We start from the raw sequence: 15,502 nt of genomic DNA, 5'->3' as shown, positions 1-15,502 counted from the left end.
GAAGACAACTGCTTAGCAATTAGGTATGGCAATTGAGTTTAGGCCAAAGGTTTTAGCTAAGAGCCATAATACCTTTCTGCAGGTTCCCCCAAAGTTAAGTGGTAGAAATCATTGACTAATGCTGCCATTAACTATGGGGTTTGCTCCCTTATGTACTAGTTAACTCAAGTCCTAGTTATTATTCTAGTGATAGTGTTGGGGTTTGAGAATTGTATCTGTCATAAATACTGAATAATGCAACTATGTAAGACTGCTAAAGATGAGTAGCAGGGAGCAATTAATAGACGCTGATGTATTGTGATTTCCTGTAGAAACTGGTGCCCTTCTGAAACTACTATTGGAAATTTCTTTAATGCTGATAGCTGCATTGTAAATTGTTACAATTTCATTTTCCAGTTTGAATCTATGAGAAGCAATGAGATAGGAAGGAGTTAGGCCAGTACTTTATACCAACTGGCAGAAATCAATACCTTAGTCTCCTGTAGGCTGGGAAGAAGTCTAGTATAAAAGAAGGCTTAAGTCTTAGAAAAATACAGGATCAACAGGTAAATTCATTTCACCCAAATGCAGAATTCTGTCAGCAATCTTTGTACTAATGAAGGTGGCAGCTAAAGCTTTCATGGTTTTCTTCCTCAAGAGAAATAGTATTTACATCAGATGGAGAAATAAACTAAGCCTGGTTTTTTTATAGTTAGAATTCTCTAGATCCGAAGAAGAATTTTGCTACACGAGAGGTTAGGTTTTTTTACTATGATGTGTCTGCATCCCTGAGTAATGTTCAGTTGTACAGGGTCTCCTCCAGAGAAGCACAAAAACAGTACATGTGGAAAGCAGAGACTGATACTGTCCTACACTATAACAGGTTATGTATAAATTACAAATTAGCACTAGACTCTGCACATGCTACAGAGGTGAGAATTGGGCAGATACTGTTATAAGACTTATGTTGTGTTTTCCTCTTTCAGTCTGTGCAGGAATAATTTCTCTAGGAGGGTGTTGGTAGGATTTGAAACTGATTAAGAGTAGGGCTTTGGAAGATGATGACTAAGTGTAAAGAACATCGTTTATGCAGCATGTACAGTGTTCCCCGAAGTGAGAATTAATAAGACTCGGCTTGCATGAAGAAAAGCTGTTGTGGGTAGTTATTAATAATGTGAGAACTAGAATTGTAAGGATTAGAACTGAAGGATTAATGTTTGAGAATTTTTAGGTTTAATCCAGTACGTAAAATGGTCCAGGGAATGTTTTGTGGCCCTGAGGTGTTTGGCCTTCTGAACAGGATTGACACAAGATTTACTGTCTAAATCCAATTTACTGTTAGTCTCTGGAAGCTTTTTAGAGGCAGGAAAAAAACCCAATGATGCTAGAAACTGATGCTATTTGTTCTTCAGTAATGATTTACTGTCTTTCAGATTTAGATTAGGATTGTGTCAAGACTCCAGTTTACAATCAATTTTTGCAGATCTGAAGTGTTAGGAAGGCTGCTGTCAGCAGTAGGAGAGGTTGAGGTGAGGACTAGAATTCATAGACAACCTAGTTTATTGGATCTAGAGATGGAAAATGGTCTGAAATCGCTGAGGTCTAGCATCTTATTTTCAGTTTGCTATCTTTCTGCCAGCCTTCATTAAGGTTGTCCTGTAAGAGATGACTTCAGGAGACTGAGTTATTGCTGGGGAATACAAAGCAGCTTACTGCTATCAGCAGAAAATGCCTTGTTTTCGGCAATGGGCGTTGTGAAGGTTAGGGATAAGATTGGCTTGAATGTTAGGATGGGAAAAGAATATTTTCAAGACCTATGTTTAAAGCAAGGTTCTTCAAAACTTGAAGGAATAGGATGTTCCATGGAATCGTCATGAGTTTAAATTCTTTTTGATACCCATGTGTATGCATATAAAATTAGGAGTTGGGGTGGAGTTAGGAAGTATCATTTGGAAAAAGAAAACTTAAATATGTGGTATAATTGTTGGAAATAATTGTTTGACTGTGCAGAGCTCCCTGAACAGCTCTCATGTTTTCATGGGCTGCTCTCTTATTTCAGGGATGCTGCAAGTATTGCCAAACAGGCTGCACCTGAGGTTCCAATTTAACAAAGTTTGTAGTGATCCCTCTGCTTGCTGCAAAGAAAGTAAATGTTTAGGATTGGAGTTATGTTCAGTGCTTCAGGCAATAAAATGGAAGAGTCTGGTTTTCCCAGACACTGCAGGGCTTGCCAGTATTATGAGACTCTTTTGTTACAAGTGCTGGTTATGTAGGTAGCTGTTAAGGTTGGGCTTGTGGGCTTGAGAATTCTCTGGAAGAGCCTGAATTGTCAGTTGATTTTAATGCTTGCTGTGGTTATTGGTCTGGTTATGGCTGTGATTTAGGAAGAAATGGATGAAGGACCCTCTATATATGGATTTTCTGTGCATCAAAGGGTGAGAAGAAACAGGTATTAGTTGAACTTATTGCACTATTTTCAAGGTTTGGGTTCACGGTTGTTGGTGGTTTTGCTTACATACACATAATTGAGAGGCTTGGAAAAAAATTAGTTTATTCGCTTGCTTCTGACCTGTCTGTGCAGACAGGATGAGGGCATGTGTTTTGAACCTGAGCTTCCTACCCCTACTTTGATGCATAACTCCGTGTCACACAGTCACTTTCTTCCACATGTTCTACTCCTTAACCTTCCTTTTGATCAGTGTGCTTCTATATTTTTATTTGTGAGGAAAAGTAACTGCATTTACATAAAATCTTGCCACAATTAAGGAGCACAATTTTTTCAATAACTTTCTTTTCATTGATCACTGTAGCCTGATGAATTTGTAATTCTCTATGAAGTTCCTCCTTTCTTACTTTATATAGCCTTAACATACACAAAAGAAAGCAGTGTTTTAATGTTGATACAGGTGATCTCTTTGAGGAGCTACTGCATATCCCCATTTGTGAATGGAATATGTTCTGGCCAGAATTTTTCTGGGAATGGGCTATGTGTTTGGCCTCAGGTTAAAACAGAAAGTAAATAATGTCTGCCTATGAAGTTCATTGGAGAAAAGCAACGACTGTGCTTCCTGGTGTCATTGACTTTGCTGAATCTTAATCATGACTGTTTTGTAGCATTATCTAGTCTTCCTACACCTCCCTCCCCAGAAAAATACTGCTGAAATAGTGTTTTACAGCATACAAACAGCACATCCCAATCCTGTTCAGCAAGCTGCAGGAAATATCAAGTGTCCTGCTGCATTACCAGCTCAGCTTTGTCATTTGGTTCAAGTTTCTGAAGGCTTATTTCAGCCAAACTCCCCAAGCTTTCAAGGCTCACCTACTGGTATTTTATAGGACTGCATTGTGTATCTGACACAGCAACCCATCATTCTTTTAATTTGTATGAATTTCTTTTTGAAATCATAGCCTGTTGTAATTATACTTCATTCTAGAGAAAAAGCAAAAGGAGCTATTGGTGTAATGTGCATTATATCTTCTAAAATATAATGCATTAGGGATACCATAGTTTTCCTCATTTAAGACAACTGAAAGTGAGACATATACTTGATGCCATTTCTCAGTTTCTTTTTAGTTTTTTACATATTGCTATTACACACCAGAACTGCCAGAAATCTGCATTTTGATTGCCATTTTGGAATCTTTTCCAATGGCCTACTAAAACTTGAGTTTGTTGCAGTTTTGCAATGCAACACTCTCAAATATTTGTCTTCAATTGCTGGTATCTTTTTGGTTCCAAACTATTGTCTTTTTTTTTTTTTTTTTCATTTTATCTGAAACTTCCTTTTGCAGGAGACCAATTGAAACAAATACATGGGCTGGGAGAGCTAAAAGGGGGCAGTGTAGTCAGGTTCAGTTACTCACATTGGCAACTGTTTATCATATTATCAAAGAGTGTCCCTGTTTAGTTCTGCTTTAATCAGTGTCGTGCTTGAAGCAGTGGGCCAATATCTACATACCACAGTCCATTTTTAATTATGACTTGGGACAAATTATGTACACAGATGTTTAAGTATAAAAGGCTTCTTAGAGTCCCTCCTCTGCGTTGTTTTGTGGTGTTGTTTTGTGTTGGGGGAGCACTGGTGGCCTATCTAATACACAAGGAGGCAGTGCAGGCACAGACTAGTGGTCTGCATGTGTCACACCCTTGTAACATGTTTATTAGTTTTTGGCAACATTAGTGCTACCACCCTCACAGTTCCTTTTAAATAGAAGTTAAGACGTGGAGGAAGTAAAGAAGGCAAATTTCTAACAGCAAATGAATAATCCTGAATAGTCCAGCCATGATAATCCTGTACTTCCTCTTCATATGCATGGGAACCTCATGACTGATCACTTGCTAAAGCACTTTGAAGTAGAAGAAAATTTATCCTGTTCTATAAGAAAGAACATAGAGAGCAAAGGTAACATTTCAGGGAGGCCTTGTGCCTCAGGAGGCTCCATTTCTTACCTGTCCAGTTTTGAAAGGATGAGGGCCAAAACATAAAGTACATCTAAGTAATAATAAAAGAAAAAATACATTAGAACTTTATAATTTAATAAATATAAAAGTCCCATTTTATTTAGCTCATTTGTCCAAAATGACACATCCTCAGAGAAGTCAGAGGTTGCTGATTGACAAATGCCTTGGAATATGAGTGGTCTCAGACTTCAAATATTTCTCATTATCCACCTCTGTTCATAAAATAATGGTCATTTTAGTAGTCCAAGCTGATGAAAACTGAATCACATGCATTAATTAGCATGCCATGTAATATGTCTTCTCTAGACCAACATTCCAGTTTTATCCCAGAAAACAAAGAAACCCCTTTGAAGAAAGTGATTGAGTTACTTGTAGTAGCTTTAAAATTTAGGCACAGAAAAGCTTTTAATTTGAGTCAGTGCCTTTTAATTGTCTCGGATTTGAAACCCTGCTTAGGGCTGACCATTCCCTTTTGAAATGTGAGGCAGTACCCAGTACCTACCAAGTCTTAGGGACCAGTCCCAGGAGCCCAGTGGGCTGGGTGTGTTAACAGCAGTTCCCAGAAGGCATTGAGTAGTTCATGTGGCAGGGGATAGTGAAAAAAGGGCTTGCACTAAAACTCCCAAATTGCCTTAAGCTTCCTGTCCATGGGCATAGATGCCTGCACAGCACAAAATGCCTCTCTGGGATGGTGTGTTTACATGTTGTTTGGGAATTTGTATGGATTTGAGAAGGCAAGTAAAGAAAGTACTATTTTTGATCATTGTTTAATGAAAAAAAGTGACTATTTTCATCTGATATTAGGACAAACAGCAAGTATATAGCAGCTCTGTGAGAATCAAAAAAGAATCAGCAAATGAAGGATGAGCAGAAATCTTTGCATACACCTTTTCCTATCTATGTTATTGTGAAACTGTGATACACATTTTGTCTCTATAATGTGTGTTAGACTAAATGATCAACGTGTTAATTTCTACTTCATTCACTTTTGGTAGGGTTCATTTCCTCTCAACACTTAAAAACATATTTAAGAGGCGCTCACAATTTTCAGTAATTCTGTTGCATCAGTAATAATCTCAGCTGCCCATATTCTGATCTTTTTCCAGGAAGTGATTATTTTCTAGTCAATACAATGAAAATTAATAACTTTATCAGAAAAAATGTCAAGTTTTGCTTTCAACATGTATCTTCAAAGCAGCAGTGGGTGTCCAAGCCCTGCTGTCTGCCAGGCACATTGCCCAAAGTATGAAATAATTAGATTCATTTGTAACCAGTCTGTACTGAAGCAAAAAGTAACAAGGTCTACTACTATAGTGATGGTTGAAGAAGATGAAATGGTATGAAATATAAAACTCTGGATTAAAATATAGTTTATTTACTTGTATCTTTAATGAAATTCTATAAAATAGGCAGTAAAAAAGAGGATTATGGAAGTTCACATCTGGATTCTTAAAGAAATCAGAGTTCCGTTACATTGCTTTTTCCACCACTCCATTATTTTAAAACTCTTGTGATTGGACCCTCAAGATTAAAGGATTTATTGATTATCAGGCTATCATAGCAATAAGTGAATGTTGTACTACATAGCAATCTTCAGTGATGCTGATGAGTTCCAAATTAATTTATTTCAGTATTAAATTTGTTCTGGTAATTTTGACATGGATTATGAGAATGTAAATGTTTTGCTTATTTACATAATGAAAGTTATAGAGGTATAATGAAAAACATTTTGATTAATTTATACGTAATGCCTTGATATAAGATTGCTAATCCAAAACATCATTCAGAAATAATCTGAACATTCCATAAGGTAGTACTGTGAAAAGACTATAAAATCAGTTGCAGAATTTCTGAAATACAGTGGGCAAGATACTGAAGATTGAAATATGCCTATTTGCTTGTAGTGCTGTGAAACAGTAAAACCGGAGATCACCTGTCTGTCACAGGTGCAGTGCTGGTGCAGATTCTCAGTGTTTGGTGCGAGTAAGGCTTTGATATATTTACAGCCTCTACAGTGTACATTTTCAGGTTGTGATGTATAGGAGGCAATGTTTATTTTATATCAAGGATTAATTTTTGTATCCAGTATGATTTCAGGTGATGACTGCAGTAATGTTCCAAAATTTACTGTATGGTTTAGTCTTCTACTTCCCTGCCAAATTATAATCAGATATGAGAATAAGACTAAGAAATTGAGAGGAAAAAAATGACTCCAAGTATTGGCTATTATATAGAGAATACCCTCTATCATACTGGGATTGCTCAGAATCCCTTAGTCCTCCTAAAGACAGACTTAAGGATCATCACATTTGCAGACAATAGCTTTTTCAAAGCTGAGTTTCCTAATGCCAATAGGATTTTATACATCTGTTTTTATTTTTAGGTATAGAAAAGGCTCAAAATTCATTCCAGATGATATATAACAATCTTGTCTTTTAGTTTCCCCTAGATAAAAACATCCAACTTATCTTAACCACAAATACTATTTCTGTTCTTTATTTATTTTCACATCTGCAAGCCAGCTATGATTATGATGTTCTAGTATTTTGGCAGGTGCCTAATTTTTAAGCATCTAGATATGTGTGCACCTCATTGGGGTTTATATTTATCTATATCTTTTTTCTCCCCAGGACTAGTTCCAACTACTACAAGGTAGCTAGGCATTTCTAAATTCAGTGTATATAACTGGGGGGTTTATATAGGAAAAGTAGAATCAATGTGTATTTCCTGGGCATTTGTGCATCGTGTGAAAACAAATATAAACCAGAATGACATAACCATGATTTTGAGTTGGAGAAATATTGGAGTGGATGAAGAAATCAAAAAGGATTATTAGTTCCCTGTATATGCTCTTCTGTTGGACCCAAGATGATTATGGAACTGAAAATACCTGGAAAGACCCTTAGGAAGCAGTGAATGAGAGGCTCATTTTCAGTGCTTTGCTCTTTGGGAACAGAGAATGACTAAATGAAAATGGGCGTTCAGTGATGCCTGTACTGCTAACCGCAAGAGGAAGAGATTGGTGAAGTGTTGATGCTAAAACTCAGATGAACAATTCCAGATAGTATCTGAGATAAGCTGCAGTCTTGCAGTTTTTCTGTTTGAAATAATCCCTTAAATTCCTACAAACCTGTGCTAAATTGCTCCTTATTGAATAGGTGAGAATTTCCCACCTTCTAGGATACTGACACAAAATTCTTCATGTATGTATAAGCAAGTGTAGCTATTGACTTCAGTGGGCTCATGTCAGATTGCTAGAGCTCTGAATTTGGCCTGTTTGCCTTTGGAGCCCAAAGTGAGTGTTTTGTGGATGACAAAACATCCATAGTGTAGCAAGAGAGATGCATTTTGACAGGAGTGAGAGTAATGAACAAGCAGGTGAAAATACCTGGGCATGTTATGCTTTGTGGCAAACTTCACAGGCAGGAGAGCTGCTGCCTTCAGAATTGCCTGTGGGTCTGTCACTTTGTTTGTCTCTGTCAGGGTTCATTTATCAGAACTGCTTTGTCTCCAAGGCCTGTATCCCCAATGGCTTACCTTAGCCTGTAAGGAATTTGTGTTATCTGCTTTGAATATGTCTCAAATTCCCAAGAAAACTCTGAATCTATTTCTTTATTATAAAAAGGAGTGGCAAAGAGATGGTAGCTTGTTGTCCTGTTGATTAGAAATGTAACTTTTGTTACTATAACTTTGATATGTTTCTGAAACTCACTGGACTTACTGTTTTTGAGGGGGAAAAAAATTACTCATTAAATGATCCTATGAAATGAAGCTGCTAATTTATGTTTTATATTACTTACCCTTACACTGTTAGTCATATTTTGAGATTTCATCTCAAACTGCATTGAGAATGAGGAACACAATGATTTAAGGGTTGTGTTGGTGGACAGAGCAGTAGCACACTGTCACAGTGGACATTCATAACATTTCAAACACCTACATTGATCAAACAATAAAAAATGGAATGAAAGAATGTGCAGTTTGATTTCAAACATGTCAAGCCGGTACAATCTACTAACTTTGAAACCTGACCACAAGTTTGCATTACCCGCTTTTTCTGTTTAATTTCCAGCTGTGGGAGCCACAGGAATGGGCTGCAGGCATGGGAATGTTGCTGCTGTCCCTTCAACAGGGAGTTTCCCTGTTCCTGACTTCCCCTCCCCAAAGGCAAAATGGTCTGGCTTGTAAAACAGTGGCTTCTTTCTATTCAGAAGACAGCAGCACAAAATGCAGGAATTATTTTGTTTTTGAAAAATTTCCCTCAAAAATAGATGTTCAGTGCTTTGCTTCCTCTCTTACTTTTTAGGCCTCTCACTTTGAAAAATGTTCATCTTCATTTCTTTAAAAATTGCTGCTTTTGTTTAATCAAATTAAAACTGTATTCTGAGGGCCATGATTTGGTAGATAACTCAGATCCAAGGTTTTCAATAGTTTGTTTAAAGAAAAGTTGTTAAACATCAAGAGTTAGTAAAAATTGAAGCCCATGCTATCCTTTCATAGGTCTATGTCAAACTTGTGTTTGGGGAGCTTACAAAACCACCACAACAAAACAGCAAACTGTCTTAATATCAGTAAAGACTATTTCATGGGAAATGATGACCTGCCTCAGAAAACAAACCCTCTCCTGCTGGTCCCTTACCAGGAAATTGGCCTGCAACAGAAATATGCTCCCTTATCCATCCAACAAATATCTGAGCATGAAATTAAAGTCTCATTTTAAGTGAAAAGAGCAGAGATCAGTGAGCTCTTGATCAAGCACAGATTAAATAAAACCCTTGTGGAGCTCCTTGTGTAAGAGCTCCTAAGGATTCTCCATTGTTATGGTACTGCCAGGAAGCACAAGCAGGAGGGCTGGGTGCTGCAGAACATCCTGCTGTACTGTGAGACTAAGCAAGTTAAATTTAGCAGTAAGGTATTTTTTAAATTAACAATTGAGCACTGTATTACATCCATGGTGTGATGAAAGGTGTATTGTGTCACTTGTTTGATCACAGCTTATTGTGTACTACTCTTTATAGAAAAGATGAAATTAGGCCTGTTGAGGGATTTATTCAGTTCAGGTGAACTTTTTCAAAGGAAGGGATGTTGGAGCTTCCCTGGAATTAGATTCTGAGTGTTGCTGGGCATGCTCACCTGGCAGAACTTTCACAGCAGCTGAGGAGTTTGCAGAGGACTTGAGAAATGCTTGTAGGGCAGGGAGCAGACATGTAACTACATATAAAGGGACAAGGAAAGCCACCTTACGCTTTCAAAGGGATTGCTGAATGTATAGTAATCAAAGGCTTGAAAACTGCTGGACATGGGAGCAGGATTTGGATATACAGGCACCAAGGATAGGAATGAATTGTTTGTGAATTATTTTCTAAACCTGCCTTTTTAAACATCTGCATTATGTGTACTTGAAAAGCAACCTTGCTTCAGTTTGGATTCTACTAAAATCTAGCTTAGGAATGGAAACCCTTTAACCACTTTTGAACTGCTGATTCTAAGAAAGGTGCAAATAGTTCTGCCTTAAAGTCCTGGCTGGCTCCCTGCCCTGTCACCCAGGGTTATAGAGGTCTCCTCTAAAGCAGGGACACTAATTCTTGTAGAGCTAAGCTGGGTCTATCTCTCTTTGTCTGGCTTTTGGTGTTCCTATGGTGAGTCTGAGTCACTATAAACTCCAGTTATCACCCATCTTTCATGATTTCATTTGCATTTGATTTTTCAGCCAGTTTCTCACAACATGGCTGTAACACTCCAAACATTTGAGCAGTCTCAGAAAGCTGTTTCTTGTCTTTGAATGAGTTGCCATACAAAGGTGCAAAAATGCACCTTTATATATTCTCTGTGCCAGTTATGGAACTCCATCCCACAGTTATGGTAGCCTGAAGACCAAAAGGGCAAGTCTTTACCCATGTTGAGTTTTTCTGAGATAGTCTATTAGACCAAAAGAAACAAGGTGTGAGAGCTATGACTAGGAGAATAATGTAATTTAAAAGGGGAAATTCTCTGAGTTACTAAGTCCTGAGATGCCAGAATTTAAAGCCCTACATTCCTATGTAGAATAAAACAGATCAGGTTGATTTTCAAAACCTGTAAATAGCATTTCTTGGTTATATTTTTTTATCCCAAGTCTGTAAAATGAAACTCATCAGACTAAGGCAGTCTATTTTTCAATCACAAGAATTTTCAAGTGTAATTCAATTTAAGTGTTTTAAGTTGTGGAAAATGCCTTAAAATACTAAATATTTGTTTTAAAAGAAAATCCAGCTGTATGGTTTATCATGAAGTTTTCATCACTCCTTATTATGCTGTAACTTGATGCTAATTCCTGCTGTGGTAAATCCTGAAGACTTCCCTTCCTCTCTGTGTATTTTGATATCTACTGTGAAATAAGTATCCAGAAATCAGCGGCAAGGAAGATGGCTAATGAGAAGCTTGAGTTCTCAAACACAAATATCTCTGTCAGAGAACTTTAATTCAAGCCATGCACAGTATAATCTCATCCCAATGCCACTTTTATTTACATGCTTGCTTAAATAAACTTATGTCCATGTAAGTCATCAATAAGTGATATCAGAAGGACATGATTTGGTCTTCATTAGCTGAGATTATGCTGTTCATTTTCTCACTATAAATCTAAGAAAATCAATGCATCAGAAGTACAGAGACTTTTTTTCCTCATATTCTTACACTGATAGATTACCATAAGCATATTATGAATTCTCTGTCCCCTGCTAATCAATATGGTACTAGAAGTCCTTTGCCTATTGTTTTTTGACAGGTGCAAAAATGGATCCTTATTTACTATTTCAGTGTTGTGTTACTCAAAAACAGACTTAAGAGGTAAGTTAATTCTACATGTTTATACTCCTTAATTTCTATTGTTTTCTGAAAATTGGCTCTACTTTTAATTCTGTTAGATCAATGCTATTTTGTATTGGCTAGGGTAATGGCATAAGTTACGCAAAGTATTCAAAATTATTAAGAATCTAAAATCTTCTTTTTCACAAGGAGAAAAAAACCAAACATATAAATGAAATATTAAGGTTATCATGATTTTTACCAAAAAATATGAAGATAAGATTTGATGAGGTAATTAAAGTTTTCTTGGGATCATCTTGTTTATTTTTGGTTGTGCAGTTTTTTCTGTTTTTCACTTGAAAAATAGTTTGTGACAGAGGAATGGAAAAGCAAAGAACATCAACCTAAGCAATATGTAGGTAAAGATGCTGTTTCCAATCTGAAGGGTTTTTGGTGTAGAGCATAATTTTCAATATCAATTTCCTGTTTTGTCCATTGCTCTTGAGTTAGTATCAATGAATGCCCATCAGAAAACGCAAAGCAACTCATCCAGAGGGCTTTCCAAGTATTTTGGAACTTTGACATTTTACTGTCATCCTTGTAGGAAAGGAAGAGGTGGGTGGGAGACACTAAGATTTGAAACATGCAGATGGAGGAACTGTAGCAAATCACATAGCCATAGGCTGATATTGTGGATATTTGCTAAGCTGGAAAAGTGTGAGTTTATCCCTATAAACTCATGTGATAATAGTGTTGTGATAACAGGATAAAAAATTAGTAGATTCTTGCCTTGTTCAGTAGTGGTGAAAGCAAACTGGATTGGCTAGTTAAGTTCACCAGGTTTTCATTCAAAGCAATAGTGAGGGTTCTAAACTTGTATTTTACTAAAAGGCCAAATAACTGAATTTAGAAATTGATAAAATCAAGATTGTGTGTTGTTGGAAAACCTCCCTAACAAACTGGGCAAATTAATTACTCCCTTTTCTAAGTATTAACTGGATTTCCTGTTCAGGTCTGAAAAATATTTCAACCACTTGTGCTGTATATATAAATTGAGTCAGACTCTGCATTCCTTTAACTTCTTGCCTGGTCTTTCTATTCACCTGTGGAAGGTTTGGAGACTGACTCACAGTGTGATTCTCTAAACAGTGAAGCACAAATCTCCCTTGGGAGTGCAGAAAATGCAAGGCACAGCTGTGTCTGTCAGTACAAGTAAACTTTCTTTCCCTTGCTGCCAGGTAGGCATCTCTCTAACCCCAGTTAAGCTGTCAGGATCTCTGGATAAAACTTCCCAGCCTTTCCTGATGGTGTCAAGAACATGAAGTCACGGTACTGTAAAAGCATTTTGAATAGGGTAGATGCAAATCCCTGCTTTCCATTGTTTTTCTGTTCCTGAGTAATGTTCTTAAGTAATTATTATAAACCACAAATTTCAGGCTGTAAGACAGTATGTTTCAAGCACAGTGCTATTTTATCTCCAAGGTAATAATTTCACAGAAGCTATTTTTGTGGAATACACTGGCTGAAATTTGAATGTACAAAAGACTTCGTATAAACTTTCCTCACGCTAACTTGTACTTCCACATTCAACTAGTTATATTTATGGCTGGGATGGATGTATATTTAAGTTGGAAATTACCTTAAAATAATAATGACCTGAAATGGGAAACTTGGATTGTGTAATGTATTTTAGTCCATTCAAGAAGATTAAAATGGCAATAGGAGTAGGAGAATGTTGGTAACTGACAAAAGGAATTAAGAATGGGTCATGGAGTATGACCCATTGCCATCAAGAAAGAAGGAAAATGCATGATGAGTTGTTTGAAAATGGGGAGGGACTGACCATTTAGTGGGAGCTAATGTGATAGTAGATATGTCTTCTGGATGCTTAGAAATTCTGGCACAATTTCCTTTAAAAATATTTTAAGGAGAAGGCTTTGGTTTATTTTTAGGTTTTTTTTTTTTCTTTTAGTGTAGGATAGTACAGAGGCAGCCACATCATATTAAGGTACAAGGACAGAATAATACACACATGGAAGCCTTTGTAAACACACTATCAAACCTACACATGGTTGATTCATTTCAGGGTTTGTTGCTGGGCTAAACACAGGGTCTCCAACTTCTGAAACAAAAGCTTTGTTATGAAGCAAAAGAAACAGCTCCCTGAGCTCAAGCCAGCTGAGTTTGTTATATTCAGTCCAGACTGCTTCACAACCAATAATTTTTCTAGTTTATGTACAGTACCCTGCTATTTCCAGAGGCATGGCTTTGACTGTCCACCTAGGATAAAGTTTAAGTTAACTTGATGGTGCCAAATATGGCAAGTTGATCTTATACCTCTTTGATATCCCATTTTACAAAGCCAAAGTAAGCATTACCAAGCTCTACAATTGTGGCTTACCACATTTACCATTAAGTGCAACATTTTAAAACTTACTGTGGCATATCAAAGCCATGTGATCATTGAGATGCACAAGACCAAAATTACAGTGACAATCATATCATTATATACGGTTTCTTGCATTTTTTATGCTGTCATGAAACACAAAATGGATGCTAAAAAACATAGATCAAGCAAGAGCAAGAAAAACATTAAAGCATTAGGAAAGTATCCCTACACTTGAGAGGTTAAGGAATGTGTAAAACTACAAGAAAATTAAGTCTGTTTTAAATTTATCAGGCCTCGTCTCAAATGAATTCAGTTGTTTCTGTAACTGAAAGATTGTTCCAGAAGTCCATCCTTTGATATTAAAAAGAACCTTGTAATTTTCTGGCTACATTTATCTAGGGCTAGTTTATCATATATTTGCATAAAGAGTACTTGTTACTTTTCTTGGTATATTGATGGTAAATTATCATATTCTCATTAGCATCAGCTTTGGTAGACTGAATCAGGCAGTACTTGTTGTAATTTCTTGTAAAAATACTTCCTATTTTCTCTGTTACTTTTTTGCATCCATTTCATTTTGAATACATGTTCTGAAAGCAATGCTTAGGGTCTTTGGGTAGAAGACTTTACATGAAATATTTCTGCCTTAATGTTTTATAATAAATACTGTTTGGCTTTTTTCTTCCATTTTTTTTTGTCTCGGTGCAAACTTCATGCTGTAATGCAAATCTGGGATACTTTTCCTGCCCTCAGCAGAGATTCTTGTTAATTTGACAAAGTATACCAAAGCTTGCAGCTTGGGCCCACATGTTTTATTCTTCTGGACCTTTCAGGCATGAAGGAAGCTATGCAACAAGTCTCACAAATATTCTGTATTTATTAAGATTTACTCTCGATTTGCGCTATTATTCACAAACGTATGGATGAGAAAACGCGAATGTCATTGGGCTTATACACCAGCTATATTAAAATGCAGAAATTAATTAAAATGTGAAGGAAAAAAAAAAACCAATCTTCCAGAAGACACACATGTCTGGAAGCAATAATGAACTAGAGCTAGACATTGCTTGAGGCTTAAATCCCACTAATTATTTTCACTAGGAAGTATCTTTTTTTTAAAAGCTTTAGGATTTTTAGCAAAGTTCTTGATATCATAGGGATGCTTGTTTTATTTTGTAAAGAAAGAAAAGAGATCAGTTCTATTTGCAGTGATTATTTACAGGTGGAGTATGAAGACATTTATTAGATATATTTTAAGTCTGAATATGAGAACACTGAATGGTTGGTACTTTAGAGAAGGAAAACCCCTTCATCCATGTCATTCCCAAGCTAACCCATCTGTCAGCTTGAGGTAGGACAGAAACCTTCTGCAAAGACAGTAAGAAAAAAAAATGGCTGAGAGTAAAAATCTACTTAATGATTCTGTCCCTCCTGTTGTATGCTGCAGACTTCATTTTTTTTGAGTCATGAACTGCCTCTGTCAGGCTAAATTGGATAAATTTATTACTAAAAGGTTGTTTTCAACATCAAAGAGTAATTATTTTTAGTTTTTAGCTTTACCCACACTATTCTTCAATATTTATCTTCTAAAATAAATAATAAGACAGCATGGACTATATGAACTGTATGTGAATGTGCCACAGTGATATTTGAAGATGAAATATTTTAGATGTATCACAAAGTATGTATGTCTTAAGAACAGTATATTATTTCCTCTTTTGCTATGTTGACTCATCTTAGTCAAATACCACAAGACAGTCTTTCTTTAAAGTGTCACATGAATTAAAAGCAGTGGCTTATAGATTTGAAGAATCTATAAGAATAATTTATGAAAAGAACTGATTTTTAAATATAGCTTGTTTGTTATATAAAGGAGAAGAAAATAC

This window comes from Melospiza melodia, chromosome 11, assembly GCF_035770615.1.
Source record: "Melospiza melodia melodia isolate bMelMel2 chromosome 11, bMelMel2.pri, whole genome shotgun sequence".
In the NCBI taxonomy this organism is placed as follows: Eukaryota; Metazoa; Chordata; class Aves; order Passeriformes; family Passerellidae; genus Melospiza; species Melospiza melodia.
Note: the sequence above shows the minus strand (reverse complement) of the source record.